Source organism: Triturus cristatus, chromosome 1_2 (assembly GCF_964204655.1).
Source record: "Triturus cristatus chromosome 1_2, aTriCri1.1, whole genome shotgun sequence".
In the NCBI taxonomy this organism is placed as follows: Eukaryota; Metazoa; Chordata; class Amphibia; order Caudata; family Salamandridae; genus Triturus; species Triturus cristatus.
The window spans coordinates 673,723,147-673,749,619 of NC_140580.1; positions in this window are offsets into that span (position 1 = coordinate 673,723,147).

Here is a 26,473-nt window from a genome sequence, read left to right on the forward strand (position 1 = left end):
GGTGTATTGTATGGCATGGGTTGTGGGTGCACGTGGATACGTCATAGTGTGACCTGCTCCTTTACGGATGTCATCCGCACAGGGCCACCTCCATGTCGATTCGTGAACCATGTCATGTTTTTACGCAGCTGCCATGCTGTCGGGCTGCAGTGTCACTTGCATAGTCAGTGTGGCTCACAGAGCCTCTGCTTTGCTAGATTCAGCACATGTGCATGGGTAGGTTGTGGTATTGGTGATAGGGAGAAGGGCCCCTTTGTGCAGATTGTGGACGGAGGCCTACTTGGTGTTTGTATGTGTGCTGCAGTGTGCCAAGGCTATTCGGGACACATTCTACAATCATTGTGGGTGTGCAGTGTGCTACACATAATTGTGCATGTGTGCCATTTTGCCCATCTCCCTCCGGCCCCCAGTCCCTGGTCGTTACTCACCCTGTTGCTGTTGGGTCAGGTCGTATCAAGCTGTGTCCAGGCGCCCAAATCCTGCCACCATCTCCACACTGCTGACTGTGGCCACAATTTACTCCAGCTCATCCAGCTCCTCCTTTGTCGCAGGACTCCCACCTCCAGTCTCAGTTGCTGCCTTCCTGTTGGCGGCGAGTTTCTGTTTGGTCTGCCTTTTCACATCATGGCAGTCCCTCTTGACCTCCTCCATTGACCTCCTCGACACTCCGATTGTATTGACTTTGGTGACGATGGGCTGCCATATTTCCGTTTGGGTTGCCAGTGCAGCAGTGAAGGTGCTGAACAGTTGTTGATGGTGTTCTATCACCTCTGTGACGATGATCCAGTCTTCCTGCGGACTGAACCCCATATTCCTCTTCCTCTTCTCCTTGCCGTTCCCTGAACACAGGGTTCCATGCTTGTCATCCGAGGGGCTTGTGGAGTTCGGCTTGTCCTCTGCACTCGGTCCGGGTGCATCCATGGTGCTCTGCAGTTTTAATTGGTTTTGGAATTTTTTTTCTCTTTCTTTTATATTGCATTTTCCCGCCAGACGCGTGGGATTTGCAGGCCTGTGGCTGGTTTTCGCTGCTTTTTGCATCACGCTTGGTCTCATGGCAGCTTTTTTTGCGTTCGTGTTTCTCATTTTTGTGGCGTGGTGTTGTTTTTAATGCGGCCATTTGACACGTTATCTGGTGACTATTGCATGGTACCGCTGTGTTGTGAATACTTGGTTAGCACCGCGTAAATTTCCCACGATAGACTGCGATGTTGTAGGTTGCATTAAGTTACTTTTGCGATGATTATCACACTTCTTGATAATATGCCCCATAGAATTTGAATTAATTGAATTGAGTTGCTAAAGCATGTGTTTGTACATGAGGGTGCAATTCTTTGGAAGATCAATTTAGTTAAAAGCACCAACCACTCCTTATTAAATATTTTAAAATAACACAATTTGAATCAATCCTTTCTTACAAATAAAATTACATTTTTGCATGTGGCACTAAAAGCTGTAATAGCGATTACCGTAACTCATCAAAACATACTTAACCCCTTCAGCGCTGGGCGAATTCCGCCGCGGTGCTGAAGGGTTCGAGCGCGGGCGGGCTCATGACGGAACGGTTCCGTCATGAGCACAGCTCAACCGTGGCTCATGACGGAACCGTTCCGTCATGAGCATGGAAGGGGTTAAGCGTGCAAAGCCCAGTGACAGACCAAATACTTTTAAAGACTCAGAGCATGATTGAATGTATTATAAAATATTTCAATAAAGCTGGAAATCCATACAGAGCTATCCGGTTTAAAATCACTCAACAGAAAGTTTAAACTTGAAGTATGAACATTATCCTGAAAAATATTGTGGAATTACACTTTCCTTGATGAACAAAATAACATTAAGGCACTGGCTTTTTAAAACCTTCTGAGCACCTAAAATTGATTTGTAAATTAAATGGCATGAAAATTGCCAATTCTGATTTGCAGAGTCAGAAATTGTAGAAATTTCAATGCACAAATGGGGTGCTTATGAATAAGGAAATTACACCTGGATGGTGGAATTTCGGCATTTGCAAATGTTATTTTGGGTTAGGGTTTAGAACATTCCTTGGTGGGTCCGCTTTGCAAAAGTTGTTGAACTCCCATGAACTTGTTAGGTTGTGGGAAGACACACAAAAGGTGGTGGAAGGAATGCCTTTAAATATATTAAACCACTGGCAATTTCTCTGAGTAGTATTTCAACCATTCTTTTTTTACCCTCTCCCACTGTGCCGATCTAAACAAAATTCTGCCTTATACAAATCAGTAGTAACCCCGCTCATCATAGGCAGAATCCATCCCGAAATGCCAGGTGAGGCGTTTTCCACAAGGAACCACAAGTAGTCGCAGACAGGTTTTGGCCTTGTTAGGCTCCGACAGTGTGATATAGCTTGGATCCTATGGCACAGGAAGCAAGGACCAATATCTTGGCATACCCTTGGCCAATGGGCGCCACAACAAACACATAAAAGGTGATGAGAGGAATGACTGTATATAGTCTAAATCATTGGCCCATGGGGGTAAGGCACCAACTATTTACAGGAGATTTCCACCTTGAAGACACATGCAGACACTCACCTTTTTCGTGTGCAGGAGTAAGTGTGCTCACAAGGGAGAATTGGTGAGAGACCATATACAGAGGGGTATATTTATTAAATTATCACACAGCACAGTGCAGCAAGTCGCCTTGCTGTGCTGCACTGTGTGATATGGAAAGGGCAGGAATGCTCCGTATGTAACAATACACAGCACATTCCTGTAATTTCTCAGCACTAACACACAATGTGCTGCCTTGCTCTAACACATGCACCCTTGCACTAGGGTGAAAGGGAGCCTGTGTTGCTAGCAGGATTGTTTTTGTCCAAGAAGGAACACCTTCCTGCACAAAAACAATCCTGCAAGGCATTTTCCTCTTTCTATGTGTGGTGCATAACGCAGCACACATAGAAGGAGGAAGTAAAGAAGAGAAATAAAAATATTTCTCCTCATTATGCTTCACCTGGGTAGGCGTAGCCTTTTGATGCATTCCCAGATCCACCAGTAATGGTAAATCTGGGAATGCGCCAGAATACATAGGGGGAGCGTGGGAACACCCATGCTCCACCAATGGAACGCCTCCCTCGTGCAGAGTAACGCACCACAGTGAATTGCATCGCGAAGCGTTACTCTGGATTTATCAAGCAACACGGGGCCACCCAAGGTGGTCATGCGTGGCTCGATAAATCAAATGTAAGGGTTGCGTCACTTTTGCGCACTCATTGTGTGGCACAAATACAACACTACCATTTGATAAATATGCCACATAATATATGAGAGTCCTACCCGCTACTTGATTTGTCAAAAAACTTTGAGTGCAGGTGCCAAATGTTTAAAAATGATCCTTGCCGTTTTCCTGCATGCACAATGCCCAAATATGGATTGTAGCAAGCGAGCCCTCATTCCTCAAGGGAAGTTCAGGGTGGGGACTCATCCAATACAAAATCTATGCTTGATGATGCAGATCTGAAAGTTGACACAAGGCAACCTAAAGTATACCAGGCAGGTGAAGTGAGAAACAATGAAACATTCTAGTGGATATATGGTGGTATTCTCTCTCCTTTTTTAACACAACTTTTGTGTTGCATGAAAACTTAGGGGCATATTAACAAGGGCTTTATCTCCGCTTTTTTGGCTTTAAAAGCCAAAGAAGCGGAGATAAAAAATATCGCCCTATCAACAACAGGGTGCTAACATGCAAAATCGCATGTTAGCACCCTTTTTCACTACGCTTCCCTTTGCATCTCTAATGAGATGCAAAGTGGGCGTTCCAGAGCAAAATAATAGGAGAAATGTCGCTAAGCGACATTTCTCCTATTATCAAGATTCACACTAATCCTGTTAGAGACAAAAAAAGCAGCGCTAACCACGGTTAACGCTGCTTTTTTACGTCTGCTAATTTTCATACTTAGCCATGTAATCCAATGGGAGGTGGATTACATGGCTAAGACCACCATGGGCTATCAACAAGGATATCCCTATCCTTGTAGTTTTATCGCTGCATTACCAGCGATAACCTCCCAAAATGCCGCTATTGCTGGATTTTTTATCGCCTAGGCGGTTAGCGTTGTTAATAACGCGATAACCAGGCGATATTATCCAGCGATAGCGGGCGTTAAAAAAATTAACTCTAAGCGCCCTTAGCGTTAATTTTCCCTGTTCCTTGTTAATATGCCCCATAGTAACTCTACCCTCTAGTCTAACTGAGTGAATGGAAGAATCCTGTCTGTGTTTACGAGTTTTGTAATGAAAATGTCTGCTTTTTCACCCAGTCATTAATGAATTGCAGTTTCTGCTCCTGCATCTCTACATACTCAGACTGGTGCTTGCCCACACATCAGAAAAAAGTTGTGAGCTGCTGCCACTGAATGCTCCATTTCTGTGCCTGCAACAATAGAGAGCCAGCAAAGGAAGCAATCTGGTTGGCTGGCCTGCTGTCAACATTCCACACCTAGGGCATATGTACAAGCCCCTAGCGCCACCGTATTCTCACTTTTTTTATGCTTCGGTGGCGGCATGCACCATATTTACAAAGTGCTGTTAAGCCACTTATTGTGGCTCAATGCAACGTTATTAATACGGTACCCTTTCATGCAGGTATCTGCGACAAAGGGGCACGCAATGTGTTTTGCTGCGGGCGTTCCATTGCAACATCCATTGCTTTTTGCCACTGCTCCAGATTTACAAGGAAGTGTAAATCTTTGGCAGCGCCTAAAACTAATGCCATGCAAGAGCAGGTGTTAGAATGGTGCACAACGAGAAATGCTTTTATTTCTCTTTGTTTTTGCTTTTTCTATGTGTGATGCATGCTGCGGCACACATAGTAAGAGCAAAAAGCCATTAATGATTGTTTCTGAGCAGAGGGAGTCGCCTTTTTTAGGTCAAGTATCAACGGGGGTATTAGATGCCAACTCCGCATGTTCCATGGTCAGTAACCTTATCATTAGACAGCATCTCAATCTTTCACAACTGCCTATTTTTTCCTAATTAATGTAAGAAATGATTACTTGACTATGTAAAAGACAGAGGACAGATTTAGGAAAACGTGCAGTTGCATCCTAGGGCATACCTAGTGCTGCATTGCACTGTGACCACAATCTTCTTTTTGGACAACAAAGGATTCAGTGTGTGCAGTAAAATACCCAGGCCCCGACTCATGGGTATTAATGAGTGAATGGAGGGACACAGCTCTGCAAGGGGCAGCTGGCCACCACCTTACGTTTGCTTTTACAACGCACTAGCATAGTGAATCTATTTGCACAAGGAGTAGCACATTGTGAAAGGCACATGGGGTGGTGGCATGAGATAGTCAAATGGGTCTCTCTGTGCCTCATACAATGTCAGCAACTATCAAACACAAACAGGACGCTGCATGCTTGTACAGATTCTACTTTGTGTCTTGTGAGCACTTTCCCATGCTATTTGGTGATCACTCACTTATCTGCAAGCACGTAAGCGGGCCTAAAACATTAATATATTCTCCTTAGATATAACCGTTCACCTCAAATTTTTCATTGTGACACCCACGGGTTGCAGAACTGCACAAAAGTTGGCAGGAATGTCACCCACAACTTTCAGTGTTTGCATTGCGTTAGTGCATTACAAAGTATAAATATGTTCCTTGCTCTGGATTGGTGAATGTAAACTCACTTCATGAAACTGACTCTGAGTGTACTCAAGGGGGAAATGTCCTGCTTAGCTGAGTGCTTAGTACAAGAGAGGTGCAGAGTCTGGAACTCCCAACTCTTTAACATTATCGTTTTGAGTGTTAAAATGGTGAGAAGTGATCAAGAGGAGATCTGGAAAGTTTGCAGTGAGTTTCACGTTTTTCTTTTCATGTTTTGAAGGCCTGTTTCATTTTAATTGTATAACAAATACGTACTATGATGATGGATTAAGATGTGTTGCGGCGTGCATAGACACTTGATATGTTACAATACAACTTTTGCATAGTGGACACCTTTTGGTGGGAGAGGAGCAGCCGCGGTCGGTAGTAGGAGTAACTGCAGGGCGGTGACGTGGGGAGGGGGAGGGGCAGGGTGGGGGGTAGTAAACTATGGATTACGGAGGATTACAGGTAAATTAACATATGTGCACGCAACGAAATTCGTTTTATTAATTTATATGTTAATTTACCTGTAAACCTCCGTAATCCACAGTTTACTACCCCCCTCCCCACGTCACCGCCAGCCGCGGTCGGTAGTAGGAGTAACTGCAGGGCGGTGACGTGGGGAGGGGGAGGGGCAGGGTGGGGGGTAGTAAACTGTGGATTACGGAGGTTTACAGGTAAGTTAACATATAAATTAATAAAACGAATGTCGTTGCGTGCACTGCATCCCCAAATGCGATGCAGTGCACGCAACAAAATTTGTTTTATTAATTTATATGTTCATTTACCTGTAATCCTCCGTAATCCATAGTTTACTACCCCCCGCCCTGCCCCTCCCCCTCCCCACGTCACCGCCCTGCAGTTACTCCTACTACCGACCGCGGCTGGTCACCGCCCTGCAGTTACTCCTACTACCGACCGCAGCTGGAGAGGAGTAAGAAGAGAAATGCACGTAAGGTTATAATCAGTGCTAATTGACTCATAGGGCATGTTGGCCTCCCCCTCCGAGCCACCAACATTCCAGCCACCGCTCATTTACGGTAAAAGACATAAACTTAACTACTCTCTTCTTCTGAAATAACACATTTCATGCAGCTGGACAGCACCTGATGCATAGTCAGGCAGTGTGCATGTAAAACAAGCATTGGCAAAAGCAATATTGGGGAGAGGATGTGGTCCGTCGGCTGCGCTGCCGCCTCTGGTGCAGGAAACCAGGGTTCGAGCCTCGAGGTCGCGTCTACATCATGTGAGTCTGGGCAAATCACTTAATCTCCCCGTGCCTGAATGTGTAATGTAAATACGGTGCTATGTAAAGCGCTCCAATACCTTTGGGTCGAGTTCGCGCTATATAAATATGCAACAAAAAAACAAAAAAAATATGTTGCTTTTATAATGCGCATGCCAAGCTATTGGCTTTGTCGACACTCGCTTGTAAAGCATTGTTAGCAAAAAGTAAAAGCAAACACATACCTTTGTATATCTTAAAACTGAACGTTTAATTCAACATTTTCAATCTTCAAGAAGGGCACGCTTCATTTGTCAAGTACTTTTCACATAGGAAACGCTGAACAGCATTTAGAAAGCTTAAAAATAACACAGAGATCTGGTTGCAGGTACTTAAAAGGACGTGGCAGACTTGGAACTGGAGCTCTGTAACATCCAGGGGGGTAAGTTCAACTTCTGTCTTAAATCCCAGCTGAGTTAGAGTATAACCTGCCTCACCCCAGCACCATATATTTTGGTCTTTGTGTGTCAAGAGGTTGGCGTTCATGCAACGTGTGGACCAAAGGAGTTAAAGCAAACACAGCCCGATAGAGTGTGCCCTTTTGCCAAACCTCAACAAGAATTTACAAGTTGCTGTGATTTTAAGGAAATGCTGGGACGGGCACGTACAATACATAGAGCATGGGAGCATTGATGTCAAAGGGTAGCAGAAGATATGAGAGAGCTCAATAAAAATTACACCTCAATGGGGTGCTCACAGAAAAAGAATAAAGAAGTTCCCTGAAGTGAGTGATGGAAGGGTTCAAGACATCCAAACAATGGAAGAGTACAAACAGATAGGTTCCAGGGAATAGAAAAACACAAAAAAGGGTAAGGAAAGCTGTTGAATAAGAAGCAAGCAAACAAGATCAAAAGGAAAGGCAACACATGGTAAGCGATGGGATGAACAAAAGCCAACTCCAAGTATTAGCATTGCACACAATAAACGTTGTCTGTAGGTGAGACCTAAAAATCCTGCAGACTAACCTGACGGAATAAAGTGTAGAAAGAAACCTTGCACAAACAAATACCAATCTCAGATCCTTTTAATCTCTGTCTATGTCAGATGAGACTGTCTGTTAGTCTCAGACATGAGCAAAGGAGATGGAGTAAAGGGGCTGCTTAATTCAGTTGGCATCCAGCCACACCACACCTACCAAACCTGTGTTTTTCTTTTTAGGTCGAGCATTCGAGACCTCTTGTATATACTTTAGTATATACTTAAATGTGTATGTACTTTGTGGCCTCTGGAGATGAGCCCTAGGACTTGTCTGCTTCCGTTCAGGGACTTTTTTGCTGTTCAACTGCCTCTGTCTTGATAGAAAACTACGAGTAGAGGTCAGTAAAATACCAGAATTGCTTTCTGCTGCGGGACTTTCTTTTTTTTTTTTTCTGGCAACTGCCTCAATTTAACTTTCTTGATAGAAAACGACCAGCAGAGGTCTGTAAAATACCAGAATCACTTTAGAAGTCTCTAGATTCCAGTCCAGAGAAATTGTCTTCCACTAGCACCCGTAGACAATAATATTTTTCTCACATCTTCCAGCTGAAAGGCAAGATTTCTCTACCTGTTTTCCCATTCCTGGTGTGTCACACAGTTTGGTGCTTACTTTCCCTCCATTTTAAAGAACAGTAGATGTTTCAGCACCCAGGCTAATGTGGTGCATAGCTGAATACATATAAGGTCCCAAAGGCGAGACCGATTGCATTGCAAATGCTTGTTTTTAACGCTTTCAGCAATGGGAAAACAAAGGGTTACCATCAGTGTGGCTCTCCACTGGGTTTATCGGGGTAATGCTCGACCCAGGGTTTCAACCACCACAGGACCGCTGAGTCACAGTGTAAGTGATCCTGTCCAATTAAGGGCTTTAAATGTGATCAACAAACTTCACTGCTGTGAAACAAGTTACCCTAGCTGTGGCTCCCTTTTTGACCTCTGACCCCTTGCAGTATGGCAGGACTGCATTCAAAGGCTTAAAAATGCTACTAGTTTTAAATACAAATTTGCTTTAGAAGTTGTTATTTGATATTTATGGGAAACTACCATATTTTGCATGATTGTCCCCTATCCCCCCACACAATGTTGGCCCTTTTTGTTTTGCTGGACTTAGAACCCTGTGTGCTTTATCACTGCTAAACAAAAGTTAAGTGCCTGTGCTCTCCTTTAAACAAGGATAAATTGGACAATCAATGAATACCATATTTAAATTGCCCATAAGTAACTAGTATATGGTGCAGATAATGAATCTAAGGCCTGAATGGTAAATCCAACATATGGACTGCAGCACCTATTGTGTCATCCACAGAGTTGGCCTGTAAAACATTGCTTTATGCCTGCCATGTGTAGATTGACTGCAGCATCCTACATATCTGCTGTCAAACCTGTTAAAATATCCCTTTTTGAAAGATTGGGAAACCCTGCTTTAAAATATTGTCAACTCTAAGTAATACTTGTAACCCACAAAGTAGGGTGCATGATATTTAAACGTGGAAAATGTGTAAAACTAAAGAAATGTAAATGTTCATGTTCCTCCTATGGCATTCCCCAAATGCTATTTCCACAGTCAGGGCTCCAGCTGGATCCTGGAAAATGTCAAGTGCAGATGGTAAACTTTACGCTGCAATTTTTGACAGGAAGCAGCTAGAATAGTCATACAATACTGTTTTTCAAATTTATTTAAAGTCTAATTTATTCGTGAAATTATATGTTTTAAGAAATATTTAGGAAATGTAACTTTTAGAAACTTTTCGCTGTCTGAAGCTCCTGAAGGCTAATTTGCTTTAGCCTGTCAGCAGCAGCCCAGCCAGTGCTTGACCGTAATGAGGTGCGAAAGTGTGGATTTAGCCTTGTGATGGAAATGACCATTCTTTGCATGGCATTTCCCCAGATTTTTGCCCTTTTTTAAAGAACCTGTTTTTGTTGGCATATGACTCTTCACACTTTACTCCTGCTAACTAGTGGTAAAGTGTTTTTGCTCTCCCTTTAAACATGGTAACATCGACCTATTCCTACATGGCACATTCAATTTACTTATAAGTCTATAGTATATGGTAGTACATATAGCCAGGGCATGTAATTTAAATTCTGCAAGTGGGCTGCAGTACTCGATGTGCCACCCACTAATGCAGCAATATATAACATGTATCCAGAACTGTCCCTGCAGCCTGGATATGCAGTTTAGTTTTAAACTGCCATTTCGACCTGGTAAAACAATCCTTTTGCCATGCCTAATCCTTCATTTTTAATACTTATAACTCACCCCTATGGTTAGCGCTAAATGCACATAAGGCAGGGTCATTGGTTTTTAAAAAGTAGGACATGTATATTTAATGTTTTACATGTCCTGGCAGTGGAAATCCCCCAAAGTCATTTTCACTGTAGCAAGCCTGGCTCTACCATAGAAAGGGTGTAACAATTTATAATGCTTATTTTTAGTTTGGAGCAGCTAAAAAAAATATTCAAGTACTCATTTTTAATTGCATTTTAAAATCCAATGTAATGGTCAAGTCAGATTTTATATTGCTATTTTAGAAATGACACTGGCAGTCATTTCTTTGCCCTGGACAAAAGGGACATTTTGCCACTGTCCAGTGTCACCTGACTGTTGAATGGCGTCCTTGTGGTGAGATGTAGATTGCTCCCAGAGAGTAGACAACAGGCTTGGGTGTTGAGAGGTGTTTTCCCTTCTTGAGCAGAATGGCTTGGGGGTCTGTATCTTGCCCTTCCTGAGCTTGAAAGGCTGCCTATGCTGTCACCTGTAGACATAGTTCTCACCTAGGCCTGTCTCTCTTTCTCTTCCTAGTCAGCTTGATTTCAAAATCAATGGGAGGGGGTAGCTGGCCCAGAACTGGTTTAGAGTGACCACATGCACATTTCCAAAGCCACATCTCTGGGTGGGTACAACAAGCTCTGACCAGAGGAAGAAGGGTTCTGCCATACCGGCTTTAGGGCGAGAGGGGTACTATGGGATAGTTTACAGTAAAATGCACAGGAAGTGCTGCAAAAATGGGCAGGTCCTTCCCTGGGAATTTTAGCCATTGGTTAAGGAGTAGCCAGGAGTTGTCTCCACTCACAGATTGGTACAGCGTATAAATAATGCAACTCCAGTGCCTTCCTCAGAACACTCCTAGCTGATTTGCATATGGCTAGGTCTAAGCTGTTGTGGCATCATGAACAAAAGAATGATAGATTTAACCCAGATCTCTTGACTGGGGTGAATGTTTTGAATTGTTCTGCATTCTGTCCATCAATTGTGTGTCTTTTGCTTTCTCGCATAGTAGCACTTCAATTGCAGACCACAGTTTATGAACTAGGGACACATGCCATTGGGCCACATTTACATTCATTGCCATGATAAAAATATATTAGACAGTGACAGTTGCCACTACATAGTTATGGTTCAGCCACACTTTCCATTGAAAGGCACTTTTTGAAATACCTGCAACTTGGAGCCCGTAAATGGATCTTCATAAAATAGGGCACTCTGCTTAGCGTAGTCAGGTAAGGTCCACTACAGTCTTTTAGCACTCAAAATAACTTTTGCTTGTAGCAACAGCAAAAACTGCTGAATGGGTTTAGGCCTGGCTTGGTTTAAAGTAGAACCATATTCACAAAGTGTGTTTTTTGGGTAAATATGCTCAGTATACTTTGAGATATTAGCATTTTTATATAGGTGCCTCTTTGTGTTTGTGTATCTTGCCAATTTAAAATCACAATTTAGAAAATTATGAATTCTGTCTATCACATTTGGAATGTTTTCATAAAATTTGAGATTTGCTGATTAAGGGTAAATATCCACAGTAAATGGGAGGCACTGTGAAAGCTGCCAGCCACAAGAGAAGTGCTGGGGACACTCAGGGCCATGTAAAATGGGACAAAAAAGAAAAAAAGAATATATATGCTGTGAAAAAAGGAAACAGCCATCATTTTTACTTTAGAAAAAGAAAATATAAAGCCAATAAATTGTGATTAAGATGGTGATTTTTGCAAAAAAGGGTTATGTTTGAGGAAAGGCCCTGGAAGGATGTAAAGACAGGCTTGTCCAACGGTCCTGAACTTTGTTACAGGTCTGTCCAACGGTCATGCCCTGTGGTTCAACCCTCGCTGCACACGGCCGAAGGGGTACAAGGCAGATTAATTTAATGTATCATAAAAAAACTTGGAATATCACAGAAAAAACTATTACCTATTAGTTATGTTTCAGCAAATACAAACCTGTAAAACCACTAAAATTCACTAGTAATGGTATAACACGCTCACAACATGTCATAACTCACAAAACCACCCATGTTTTGCTCTAAGAAGTCAGCTTTTTTGTGTACCATCAGTAATAGAGTATACTGAGTATGGTGGGTGGTGTGGGTTATGGCATGAGTTGTATGCAATGCATAAGTTAACTGATGAATTTCAGTTGAATACACTAAATCAATCCTTACGTATAACTGTGTTTTTTTCAGCAAATTCATATATCTATGCCTATAAACACTGAAATTCACCAGTTATAGTTCAGTGAATTAAGCTTAACTTGTACACAGTCATGCACTGCTTATGACATCACATATCACATTACTCATGATATGTTAAATGACATTATTGATGACATTACTGATGACATCTCAACTAACATCACTGACGACATCATCCTGTCTTCCTAAATCTCTGATCCAGCATTTACAGGTGGTCCAAAAGGCGGCGGCCAGAGCCATTCTTAAACCTAAACCTAGATCTAATATAACTCCGATTCTTACATCGTTACATTGGCTTCGCATAAAAAAACGGATTGACTTTAAAATCCTGACCATCTTCTTTAAAGCATTCCACAATGTAGGAGCCGGCTACCTAATCAAACAGGTTAACCACTACACTACCTCTAGATCGTTACGTTCTTCCAATGCCAACTTGGCCAGTGTGCCCAGGATACGCCTGTCCCGGACGGGAGGCAGATCCTTTGCATTCCTTGGCGCAAAACTGTGGAACAGCCTTCCGGTGGCCCTTAGGCTTAATACAGACCTACTTTCCTTTAGGAAAAATTTGAAAACTTGCCTTTTTAATCATCAATCGGGGTCCCTTTTACTCTTTTCCCCCCGATGTCTAGGCACCAGGACACTCTAGCTGGAGTAGCTGTGCGCCCATACAAATATGATATTTCAATTCATTTCATTTCATTGTTATTCACATGACTACATAAACCCATATATAATTAAAAAAAAGAAAGATGGTAGTATATGACTTATAATAATAAATAGCATAGAATTGCTGTGGGTATACATGTGGGTGCAAGGGTGGCTGTGGATGTTGAAAGCTATATGGTGAACAGTTTATTAACCAGTAGAATTTGGGGTACAAGAAGTAGGTTGTGGCATATAGTGAAAGCCTGGTGCAAACAAATCTGTGCGAAAAGTCAACACATCTCGAGACAATAGATAATCCACCAATAGATGCTTGGGCACTTGTCTATGTTAAATAGTGGGAATACAGTATTACAGGCAAATTTTATCTAACAAGGGCATTTATAAGGTGTGGGTGTTTATTCCCAACACTTTTTGGAAGGTTTTCAGACATTACAGATTGTTGAATGACGTACAATGTAGATTGACCCACTTAGAGGTGGTTTAACCCACAATGGGTTGTAATCATGGCTCTAAAGTTGTGTGCCATTCTGCTCATGTAAGGAAGGTATATAGGGCATTCTACCAAACTATGAAGCGTCGTGAAAGGCAAATGAGAGAAAGTGCCTTATCAGTGGCTAATACATGCCTGTCTACCTCTTGACTCAAAATTATAGGTCATGTGAAGTATTTAAGAATGTGAATGTATTAAGCTGAATAGAGAACAAACACTTTTGTGGATGGTGCTCAAGGTCATAAGGTGTGGCCATGTGCAGAGTGGCTGATGATAAGGGCTGCCAAGGGTCAAGCTCTACAGCCAACCCTTGAGGTCCCCAGGTGTGTGCATCCCTATGCCTGGCCCTCGATATGGTGCTAACTCCAATTGTATCTTAGAGCAGCCACTCAGCAGGGGTAGGTCACAGGGGATGACCGGTGGTCAGCCCTGCACCCAACCCTACACATGGCAGCCTCCCTGCTTCGCAACCACCTGCAGCCAGGCCCTGTGCTCAAAAATTCACAAAAGACCAACCCGCTGAACCTTGGTGTGACCATGCTGTTGGGACTAGATGGAGAGGCTTGGCCTGGAACCAGCATTTTGCCCCACTCACTGGGGCAGCCAACCCTCACTGCACACCAGTGTCAAGCCCTGCACCCAACCATCCACATAGCAGCCAAACCCCATTGGATACAGCCAACCCCCATTACACACTGACAACCTGCTGTAGGGCGGCATATTTTTTGGCACGTTGAGTACCGCAGTACTATTTTAGCACTTCACATGGCCCTCGCTAGGTTCAACAGTACTACTGCTGTATCTATGATGAATTTTTCTTTTTTTACATTTTTAATATCAGGGAGCCCTGTAGCACCCCCACAGAAGCTCGAGTTTAGGGTTGCAAAATAAATATGTATAAGTTGGGGTGGTGTCCTTGGGGATATGGGCATGTCAGAGGGCAAACACTGCACCCAACTGCTATCTGTACACCGCTTTTGGCCATGCACAGCAGGTGTGTTGGCTGTACCGGGGAGGTTGGCCTGCCCCCAGCTCTGCACAGACAAAGGCTTCGCCTAGTCAAAATCATCTGGCCACCGGGGCTCTAGACCTAGAGGGCCACTGGAGGCCAAGCTCCTGCCGAATGCCATTCTGAGTGTGACAAAAGACCTTGTGCAGTGGGGAGTTAGCCGACAACAGGGGTCAGCTTGCTGCCCATGCCCCTGCTCCTCTCCCACTTTCCTCCATTGTGCATGAGTGTGCCCCTGCCCCATCCCGCCTGCCCTCTGAGGTCAGGTTGCTGGCCCTACCCATGCTGACCCTCCTTCCTTGGTGAGATTGCTCCCACTGACCTCTGTTTTCTGTGTGCCTGTCTATGCAACTTCCCTTCTGCCATTCGTGGTCTGTTGTACTGCCAATGACCCTGAAATCTGCCCTCCCTGATCCATTCCCTTCTCCTGTCCTTTCCCCTTCTCCTATGTCCTGCGCTCTCTGTGTGAATGCCCCTGCTCCCTCCCTGATATCCTCTGTGGTTTCTTGTGCTGTTGCTGCCCTTGCTGCCTGCTATCCTTGGTCAGCTTGCTGTCATTGCTCCCTTCTGACCTGCCCTCTCAGTGAGAATGCCCCTGTCCCCTCCCTCCTGCCCTTTGTGGTCGGCGTGATGCCCCTACCCACTCTGGCTGCCTCCCATATCTAGCTTACTTCACCTGCACCTTTCCCAAGCCAACTCCCTCCTGCCCTCAGTTTTATGCATTTGCGCCCCTACCTCCACTTTACTGCCCTCTGTAGTATATTGTGCTGTCACTGCCCCTCCTGCTTGCCCTTCGTGGTTAGCTTACTGATCCCGTTCTGCCCCTCCTCCATCCTGCTCTGTATTGTACGTTGTGTTGCCTTTGCCCTCTTACTTGCTTTCCATGGCTAGCTTGCTGCCTATGCTTTTGTTGCATTACAGACGGACATATTAATTTCGATGCGTACGGGGAGATTAAGTGATTTGCCCAGAATCACAGGTCGTTGAGTGTCCCTGCTGAGATTAGAACCCAGTTCCCCAGCTACGAGGTCAACCACTCTAGCCGTTAGGCCACACCCTTTAAACAGAATGTCAATTTAATACTCAAAAATACCAACTTATCACTAGCATAAACTGAAAAATCAAAACGATCCTTGGTGGTAAAAGTCTATTCCAGCAACCAGTGAGCTGGCTGTAGGGTCATATTAGCCTGAAAATCATTACCCTGCACACCCTTAAAAATATGGTCAGACGGTGGCAGATACATTTTTGTCAAAATCCACCTAGGCACGGTAGTAATCTGTATAGAATCATTTTACACACCCAACTCTGCATGCGCTAACCTTTTCTCCAAGCTAGCCAGGATAATAACTGAACTAGGTGATTTGCATAAAATTATTGGAGAAAAGTGGAATTTAGTTTTGGATACGGTCCTGGACAGGGCTGGCCCCTTAGATGCTGGCAACAACAATGACAGAGCAGTGCTTCTAGATGACATGGGGGACCATAGCTTTGTGGACATTTGGGGGCATATCTACAAGGAAATGGTGCAGCGCAGCTCTGCAGCAAATTTTGCAGCTCTGCGATATATCATTTGGAAAAAAACACAGGGATGCATCGGATTTACAACAATAGGGCACACCCCTCTGTTTTCCTTTGCGCTGGTGCTAAAAATAGCTGCCTAGCACCAACACAGACACCCTCGCGCCATAGTGCAAAGGTGCCTGTGTTGTAGGGAATGATTATTTATGTGCCGGAAGGTACATGTTTGGACGCTGAATGTGAGAAACAACTCAGGAATACCAAATATTATCGCAAATTGAATAAAGACCCAACAGATGATTTGTCTAAAAAGATCAAGATATTGGTCAATGAGGCCAGCACGGAGGGGTGGATCTCCCCCCAAGAAGCGGCATTCCTGATCAACAATGACCCCAAGACACCATACTTCTATATCCTCCCCAAAATACACAAGGGGGTGATCCCGCCTCCGGGAAGACCCATTGTCTCGGGTATTGACTCCCTCCTGGAACCACTGAGCCAATTCAGCGACTACTTCCTCCGTCCATTGGTTCAGAACACCACCGCGTATCTCAAGGACACACGAGACGTCCTCAACCTCATAGAAACCATCAACAAAGAGAATACGGAACCTATTGACCTCCTCCTGACCATGGACGTAAAAGCGTTGTATACCAACATCCCTCAAGACGCCACCATCGAGGTTGTCAACGATCTACTCCAGAGGGCAGAACCCCTAACTAACACACTGGTGGCCTTTATCATGGACCTAATTACACTAGCCCTGAAAGAAAATTTCTATATGCACAAAACTTCCATCTTCCATCAGGTACAAGGTACCTGTATGGGTAGTACCTTCACGCCGAGTCTGGCTGGTCTGTACATGGCTTCTTTCAAGAGCAGCCATGTCTTCTCAGACATTAACTCATACAAGGATAACATCGTTACATGGAAGCGATACATAGATGACATCTTGATCTTCTGGAAGGGTTCTAGATCATCCTGTGAGACCTTCTTGGATTGGGCTAACGGACTGAACTCACACCTCCGATTCACAGGAACTATGAGTGATACCTCTATCCCTTTCCTGGATCTTAAGATCATCCTAGAGGACGGTGCCCTGAGGACGACATTACACAAGAAGCCCACGGACTGTAATAGCCTCCTTGATTTTAACAGCCACCACCCCAAGGCCCTCCGGGAGAATCTCCCGTATGGCCAATTCTTGCGTATACGACGCAACTGCACAACTAGTCAGGATTATGAGACCGAAGCAAACCACCTTGAAAAAAACCTCTTGGATAGACACTACCCCAAGAGGGTTGTCAGACACGCAAGAAAAAGAGCCCGTAACAATCATAGGGAGACTTTATTGGAAACAAGAATCAAGGCACCCAGTGAGTCTATCACATGTGTCACCACCTTCACACCCCGGTCCAATAAGATTAAACAAATCATAAAACGGAATTGGAAGATTTTGAATACCGACACACTGGAACTGGAACAACCACGATTCGCATTCAAAAGAACCTCTAACCTACGTGACAGACTGGTCAACACGCGACCATTACAAAGCAGACCGGACCCACCTAATACCACACTGTGGAACCTACCCCCTGTGACAGGCCACTACCCGTGTGGGAATTGCCACACCTGCTCTACCACAACTCACAGCAAACAACTTACCCTGGAGAACTTCATATGGGAACAACGAGGACATTCCAATTGTAACACCAAGAACTGCGTCTACCTTATCACATGCCCATGTGGTCTTAGGTATGTCGGCATGACCTCACGCCCCATCAAAGTACGTATAAGCGAGCACAAGAGCACCATCCGACGGGGACAAACAGCCACCAAGCTCACCAACCATTTCCTTGAACTTGGGCATAATTGTGAACAACTATCATGGACCAAATTAGAATCCAGACGTCTCTGGAATGCCCAGGCTCTCTTACGCCAAGAACAACGTTGGGTGTTCCGTCTCCATACTGACACGAAAGGACTCAATGATGAGATACCCTGGGTGGAACTCTAACCAGCCCCTTAAATACACCATCTGTCCGTTGGGCACATATCTTAAAACCTGTGACTTTACGTGGGCTCATTGGCTCTTGATTAAGGGGCTTCTCCATGGGTTGGGATCTCTAGTTCTGCCCCGATCCCCCCTTTTTTACACAGACCATTATGTATAGGGGCACCCAGAGTACAGTGAGCACTTTATACTTGGACAAGTTGTTGTCCAGTGGGGGTGGGCACGCCACTCTGTCATTCTCTGGTAAACCCGGGGCACCACCAGGACTCACTCGCCCCATTAGCCGCACAAGCGCAGTCCACCTCTTAGAAGGGCACCGAGGTTACCACAGAACGCATGCGCACACCGTCTGATGTTTCGTCTGAGCATGCGCGCCTATCGGGACACATTCACCCACGCATGCGCCAGAACCAACGCGCGCAGTTTCCCGGCTCGCTCCTCCAGATCAGGAAGTGGTCCACGCCTTTTTGCTTCGCTTTAAATGGAACCCTGAATGCAACCGGCATTATCTACAGGCAGCCGCTGGCAGAGGGTAGGTGCTGAATGAGCCGGCCCCCGACGCAACCGTAAGTACTCAATAACGCAGGCTCCGCATGGGAGACACTCCACGATCCTAATGCGCAGCTCACCCTTACGTAGGGACCCCAGGTTCAATCTACCTATTCTTTGTCTTTTTAGCAAATAGGGCGCAGGCAGCCACGGCAACACCTAGGAAGCCCTCGATTACACATACGAGGGTAAGGAGCATGGTATGCGTGTTTGTCAGTCCCGTACGAATTTTTTGAATCTTCGAACGCTAACTTTACACTCACTACTTTGAGATGGACAGGGTCTCCACGTATGCTCTGAGCCATCTGTTTTATCATTGCTCGTCACCCACGAGCATAGTGGGACCTTATCCTTTCTTTGTTTTGTTTTGTGGACTGCATACGCTGGTTGACCTCTGTGTTATCATTAACATTATTACTTTTAATATTTTTATTGTCTGTGTTCACAAACTGTCCCCTCACAATGTCTTTCTTTGTTTGGCATTGATGTTACCCCTTCACAACGTCTTTCTTAGATTTCCATTGATGTTGACCCATTTTCACGTGCCTTGTTAATCTCTTACACCGCCCCTCAACCAATGGGCGATACTTTACCCTCCGGTTAGACGTGTGTGTCTGACACCGATGTTGTACGGCTGACATGGCATCTGTGTATGTTTCTTTGCATACCACTATTGGAGTGACTGCACCATTACAACGTGGATGGCAATCGGGGGCACGGACAGTCCTATGCTGTGTTCGCTCGATAAACTGCTGTTGATATTTGTACCAGCTCTATCTTAACCATCCATGTGTGTCTGTTACCCCTCCCCTCCCCCTCTTCTCTTCTTTCTTTTTTTCCCTTTTCCTCCCCCCATCCCCGTTTATTTCCCCTTCTAGGTTACACTAGCTCGGTACGCTTTCTCTGTTACTGCTGATTAGGTCACTGTACCCCGCAGCTCTGTACCTCTCTTTACCTTTCACAGACGCAGGTTACCCTTCCAACCACTGGAACCCCCGTCTTCACCGTGCACATCCTCTCACTAAGTTTGGTCCTGAAGAAACGCCACTGACCCTCCCGGGCATACTAGACGTGAAACATGTCGACCTTTTTATAAGTCACACTAGCACCTTGCGCTTATTAGTGACCCCGTGACCTATCGATCTTTTTTATTTTTGCCAGGGGCCCAACAACATTAAAATAGAATTTTTGGACACCCCTAGACATTTTTATTCACACACTCTGCACGCACGCAATCACTTACCTCTCGGATCCACCACTATTTTTTAAGCCCACACACCCGCACTCACCTAACGGCTTTTCTCTTTAAAAGACCTCCGATAAAGAGACCCTTCAGGGGACCGTCGGGCATTGCAGCGCCGGCCCGACCAGGAGCAACAACAAGCCCAATGATGAAGCAAGTATATAATAAGAGGGGGGATTCAATAAGGTTTTCAGAGGCCGGAATCTGGGTAATACTTTTATAGCAGCAAATACCTCTGACACCATGGATCACAGTATTACTTTAATCTCAGCAGATCTATTTATTGACTGCGAGTTGAATATAATTTCATATATTTAGATAACTTGGTGAACACTTTCTCAATGTGACAAACATAAATCTCCAAATTTCCACTTTTTCAACAATACAATGTGACAACAAAACACATATATCACAAATATAAGTTTCTCAGTGTGACAATCAAATAGTTTTCACTTTTCCAACAAAACATTATAACGACATACATAAATGTGAAAAATTGATACATAAATCAAAACAGTACTCAGATATCCTCTTTGTTAGATAGAGTGGCATATAAAGTCATTATTGCCTCCACGTTGTATGGTTGGTTTGGTCCTAGAATGTAGTTAGAGAAAAAAATGTATTTTCCCAAAGTGATGCTAGAGAGCGTTGACTAGATATTTAGTTTTGGCTCTTCACGGGGCGTTATTGTATGGTTTTATCCCCAATATATTCTCATTTTCTGTTAGCCGACGCGTTTCGACCTTTCCTGCTAAGGACCTTTTTATTGCCTTCCTAAGGTCTTCATCAGGGCTTGGTTATTATTCCATCGGACATCTTTTTGTGCTGTCAGATAAAGGTTGCTTGCGCTATCTTTTACCTTCCCTTTCGAAGGAATGATGAAGCAAGACATCCTTTGGGGTGTGTGAGGGCAAACAAGAGGCTACATTGAGTCCTCCCCTTCGGGATTGGATCCTTGAGACTGGGGAAATTTCTCTCTGCCTCTTTTCACCTCCCCTCTACCTCCCTTCCCCCTCTACACTCTTTCTTTCCTTTGTTTTGTTGAGCAGGTGATCGCTACTTTTGTTTCACCGCCAACATGGAACAATGTCCTCTTTGATTTTAAACATGTTTGGACGTCTCCATGGTTGCTATAGAGGTTCGCTCCGTACGGTGATTTTACCATACGGTTGTGCATCGGACGGACGGGACAGATCGTACTTGCGCGTTCGGACTTCGGTTTACCGATTCGTACGTCAAACTGTCCCGGGACGTGTCGGACACTTTTTCCGAACCGAGGACGTGTCGGGGAATATTTCCAATGCGATTCGTATGGAGTTTTTTACATACGAATCGTACTTGCCAGTTTGTACGGGACTTGTACGATTCGTACGTAAAAAAATCCGGATACGATTCGTACGGGGAATATTTCTACAGGATCGAAATCGGCACCTTAGTTTCTTCTCTACCCCAATGATAAGGAATTCACTTTCCTTTCCTGTACATATGGTACTCTATTCACGATTGACTATTGAAACATTACTAGTGTCAGGTTGTGAAATGCTAGAGTAGTCCTTGTCAGGTCACAACCCCATCCAGATTCGGATTGACTGAGGACTAGAAAGACCGCATAGAAAACTATGAAAACTCAAAATCAAAATCATGCTACAAACTACCCACTTAAAAACAACTACTACAATCCCATGTTAATGTCTAGTTTGGGGAGAATAAAGGCTCTGCTCAGTCGGTACAGATCCTATGGTCTTCCAGCAAAACCACGGGCCGACCACAGGTCGAGAAGAACTCTGCACTGGCGAACAAACCGGAAAACAAGAACACGTGGAACTAGAGAGTGGAATTAGAGCACTAACTCAGGCATGCACAGCATCTTCCTCAGTTGATAATAGTAGGAAACTGAAAAAGGCCAGAATACATCACATGCTGAATACTCCCTTTGTAGACTTAGAGCAGGTCACTACAGACAGGGCCAGAAGGGAAGATCAGTGCTAGCTGTTCCACTCAACAAGATGAAGAAAGATACTGCTATTCTGGCCATCCACAAAGACTAAGGCCAGACTGTGGGGTTACTACCAGAGTTAGCGAGAGCTTTTGCATTCTACTACATAAAAGCATACAGCTCAGAATCTGTGGGAGAGTCTCTGGCAGAAGAAAGATTCTTCCAGGATCTGTGACTGCCAGCTTTGAACGAGGACGACACAGCAGATCACGACTGACAAGAAAGATCAATAAGGAAGAAATATAGGTTGCTATTGTAGACTTACCTTATAACAAAGTTCTTGGGAAAGATGGCTTTTCAGAAATCTTGTCCAAATAGTGCAAAGAGGACATTATCGATACACTTTATTATTCCTATAAAGAAAATGGAAGCAACCATTCCTGTTATATCTACACAATAAGTTCGGGCTGGACTGTTCCCATGAGGCACAGGGTCAAGACTGATTTGCATATGGCTGGGTTCAAACTGGAATGGCATGGTGAGCAAAAAAACAATAGATTTAGGCCCAGATCTCTGTACTGGGGTGATGTATGACATTGTTCTGCATTCTGTCCATCAACTATTGTTTTTGCATTTGTCACCCCGAGTGGGACGGTATGCCCACACGAGGGTCCTGTGCTCTACATGCCACTGGAATCAAGATTTCCTGGCTGATGAGGGGTGAAACCCCGAAACCGGTCCTAGGATGCTTGTTTCCAGTCTAGGGAGGACCTGGCTTGGCAGTTCGGGCTGCACTGTTCCCATGAGGCACAGGGTCAAGACTGATTTCCATATGGCTGGGTTCAAACTGGAATGGCATGGTGAGCAAAAAAAGTTGAATTTAGGTCCAGATCTCTGTACTGGGGTGAATGTATGACATTGTTCTGCATTCTGTCCATCAACTATTGTTTTTGCATATCTATACAATAAGGCATTGATTGCAGTGCTTTCAAAGCTATTTAGCAAGACCTATAGTGAAATAGTTACCAGTCCAATCTCCTTACTGAACATCAACCTTAAAATCCTACAGCTCAAAAAAGCTCTCTTCTCCTTGGTCCATCATACTCAAGTGGGGTTTGTCCTGAGCAGCACCTCCTGCAACCATATGCGAATGCTTGCCCACCTCTCGTGGATCACTAAGGATGTCCCAGTCTGAGATCCTGGCCCTCTCTCTTGATTGCGAGAAGGTGTTCGATTGTCAAGAGTGGGACTGCATGGTTAGAACGCTTCATAGGTTCGAATTGGGCAAGGACTTTACTGACAAGGTGAAGTGTTTTCTATCAGACTTTTTCAAATTCAATTTGGGGCAAACCAGGGTTGCCCCCTTATTATCCCTTCAGTTCCTGCTAGCAGTGGAACTGTTGGCACAGGCTATACATCAAACAGACTCAATATGCAGAATAGAAACTGTTACAGACACATCAAAAATACTGCTTTATGTCGATGGCATAGTACTCACACTGTCGAACTTAAAAATCTTGCTACGTACCATTATAACTATTGTAGTGGATGTCTCCCTCATCTCTATAGAGAGAACTGGGACAAAAATTAGGCACGTCCTATGTCCAATGTCACAACACCAGCCTCTATTAGAGGTTATAATTTATGTTGAAAGGCAGAAAGATTGAAATACCTTGGCATATATGTTATTAGAGATTTGGAACAAATGGTGAAATACAATCTGAACCCGGTGTTTGCTAAAAACATCCAACGATTACATGAATTGGACCCTCCTAATCTATAACTCTGGGATAGCGTAAAAACTGTTAAAATGGTTGTGGCGCCCTCTGTTATAACTATGTGGTGGCTATGCTCCCCCTTACAATACTTCATCTGACTTTATTAGTTAAAATTAAGGATATAAGATCTTTCATATGGGGAACAACTCTGCGTAGGTTGAAACCCTTTACAGGGATCTCCAGCAGACAATCTAGAGGATAGAGTTTAGCCAGTACTATTTACCATTATCAAACCTTACTTCTCTCACAGGAGGTGCACATTATGATCGGAGGCAGGAAAACACCATTCTGTGTATTGTTAGAGAGAGGTCTCACTGACCAGAATCCAGTACTAGAGCTCCTCTATGCTTCTAAAACTCCAGCCCTGGGGTCTAAGGACCCCATGATTCATACCATTTTGAGAACCTGACTATCTACCCGCAAATTTCCCCATAGTGATGTGAAGATCCACAAACAAGAACCAATTTAGGGTAACTCTTGAACTTCCTCACAAAAATGGAAGTGCACACAGCTAAACCCCTGCCCCTCTACCCTATTAGGATCTATACTCAGAGAACTGTGAGAATCTCCTATATTACACTTCTTACATCTTTAGGGCACCATTGATGAGTTACGTCAGGATTCTACAACACTATTTATGCACTAAAGGCATAGAAGCCCAGCTCAAGGTACTAGCACCATCATTATACGTTTCTCGCATGCCTAAATGAAAAATCCTTATTACAATTATTATAGCAGACAATATTATTCCCACCATTTCTCACAAATCCTCTGATGTTTCTGGAGACAGCTTCTGCCAACATAAATAGATTATTCTTGTTCTGCAAGCCAGTCCATTGCCGACTGCCACTCTGCTAGGGTCGGAGGTGCTGTATCATTCTAATGTTTGCAATTTCTCTTTTGGTGAGAAATGTGCTAGTATCAATCATTGGATGTTCTCTTCTGGGCCCTCCAAGGTCTTCTAGGATCCCAAATACGGACAACCAGGGGAATGGGACAATCGGTTGGGTGAGGACACTTGATGGAATATGGAAGATCTTTAATCAACATTCAGTGATGATCATACAGCCCCATATCATGTGATAAAAGTTCTCTATCTCCTGCGAGCAACGAGAACATTCAGGCATCCGATGCCTTTGGGCACCCCATTGCCTCTCAGGCATTAGTTAAACAACGTGGAGCTATTCAAGCTGTATAGACCGGAGTGGTGAGGGGACGGTGCGAACCCGTTGAGCCGTACATGCATCCCACCAGTTACTGTCATCTAGCAAACCCAGGAAGCCCAATTGGCCTTTAAGGCCCCAAAAGGTCCCGGGAGTTGATCACTAATTTTTATTGATGTTGGAAATCCCACCTTTCTAAAGGGACCCCATAAGTACTCTGGCCTCCACCACCAGGGTGATCCTATGCAGGGCAAGTTCATGCTGTAGTTGCAAGTAGCTGTAGAACTGGGACGTATGAAGTGTGAAATCAGACTGGACCTCCAAGAAGGACCTCATCTGGGCGCCGGACCATTTCCACGCATACATTAACACTTAAGTAGTAATTTTGCATGTGAAAATTTTGAACACTTTTGGGGGGTTAGTACTCATGTGGAGGTTAAGCTTCTACTTCACCCATTTTCCAAGTGGGCCTTTGTGATTGGCATTCCATGTACTCTGCAGTCAAACGCTTAGCTTAGTACATGCAAATTACTTTGTGCATTTGATGCTTTGTTCTTTGCAGCTTTCTAGTGCCTACCAAAAGTCCATTACATGGCAGGACCATCCACCACCAGCACATGCACACCCTTGCTTTCTACATGATATTGCTTTCTCCGTTCTCTGTGCTCCTGTTGCCCCTTCAACCCCAACTTGACCCCCACCTTACACTTTCAGTCATGCTTACTTGCCTCTTTCCATGAAACACCATTTAGAGCCTCCATCGCTATTGGAGTCCTAAAACAGCTCCCCAGAAGTTCAGGATGGCACTGCAGTGTTGCTGTTTCCAGCAGTGGCTAGTTGAGCTGTGTCTTCCTTCTTTGTTGAAGTACCGATATTTGTGGGAGCCACACAATACTAGCGGTAGAGTGTGGTGTCTCTAGAGGGGGACAAGATGAAGCTCGGGCCCAAGCACCATTTGTTCTGCACCCCCCTATGCTCGACCGACAAATCTGATGAATGTCACCTAAAAAAATTGACACTGTGCCTTGCCACTCACATTATTATACCCAACCTCCTTTCACTGCACAGAAACGATAGTCTGAGGAAATAACAAGCTAACATATTTACTTAAAATGCTGTAACATGGCTTAGTATGTGTGTGTATATATCTATAGCTACATATACATAGAGGATACACAAACACATAAAAACATTTTTAAATATTTTAAGCAAAAATATGTGTTTGTATATAATATACGTACGTACACACGAGCACATACTCTTCACAATTGCCCTTTGCAGTCGGCCCCGTCGGTTTTACCTGATACACATTGTGTGTTCCCCCTAAAAATCACTTCTAGAGAGGCCAGTGGTGGCAGACCCAGAAACATAAGTGGTGGAAACTCCTGCCTCTGTCAGACTGGTGGTCCAGCAGTCGCGTGGGCATCAGTTGCAAAGCCTATTTGTATGTAAACTCCAAACTAGGAGCAAAAGTCACACAAGATGCACAAATTCCACCACAGGTATGAACGCGGCAAGTATCTGCTTGTCACACTTACATGACAGCTTGTGTTGCTGTCAGCTTCAATGTGCTTGAATGTGCTTCCATTTAATTTAACCGAGAAATGTATTTCTACGTACAGTGAAAATGTCAAATCACTGAATCCTGCTACAATGAAGCCAGGTCATTTCATCATCGTTTTTTCCCTCAAGTAAACGTAAACAGGTACTTTGAATCCACAAAGTATTCTGCTGTATTACATCTTTCAATTCCATC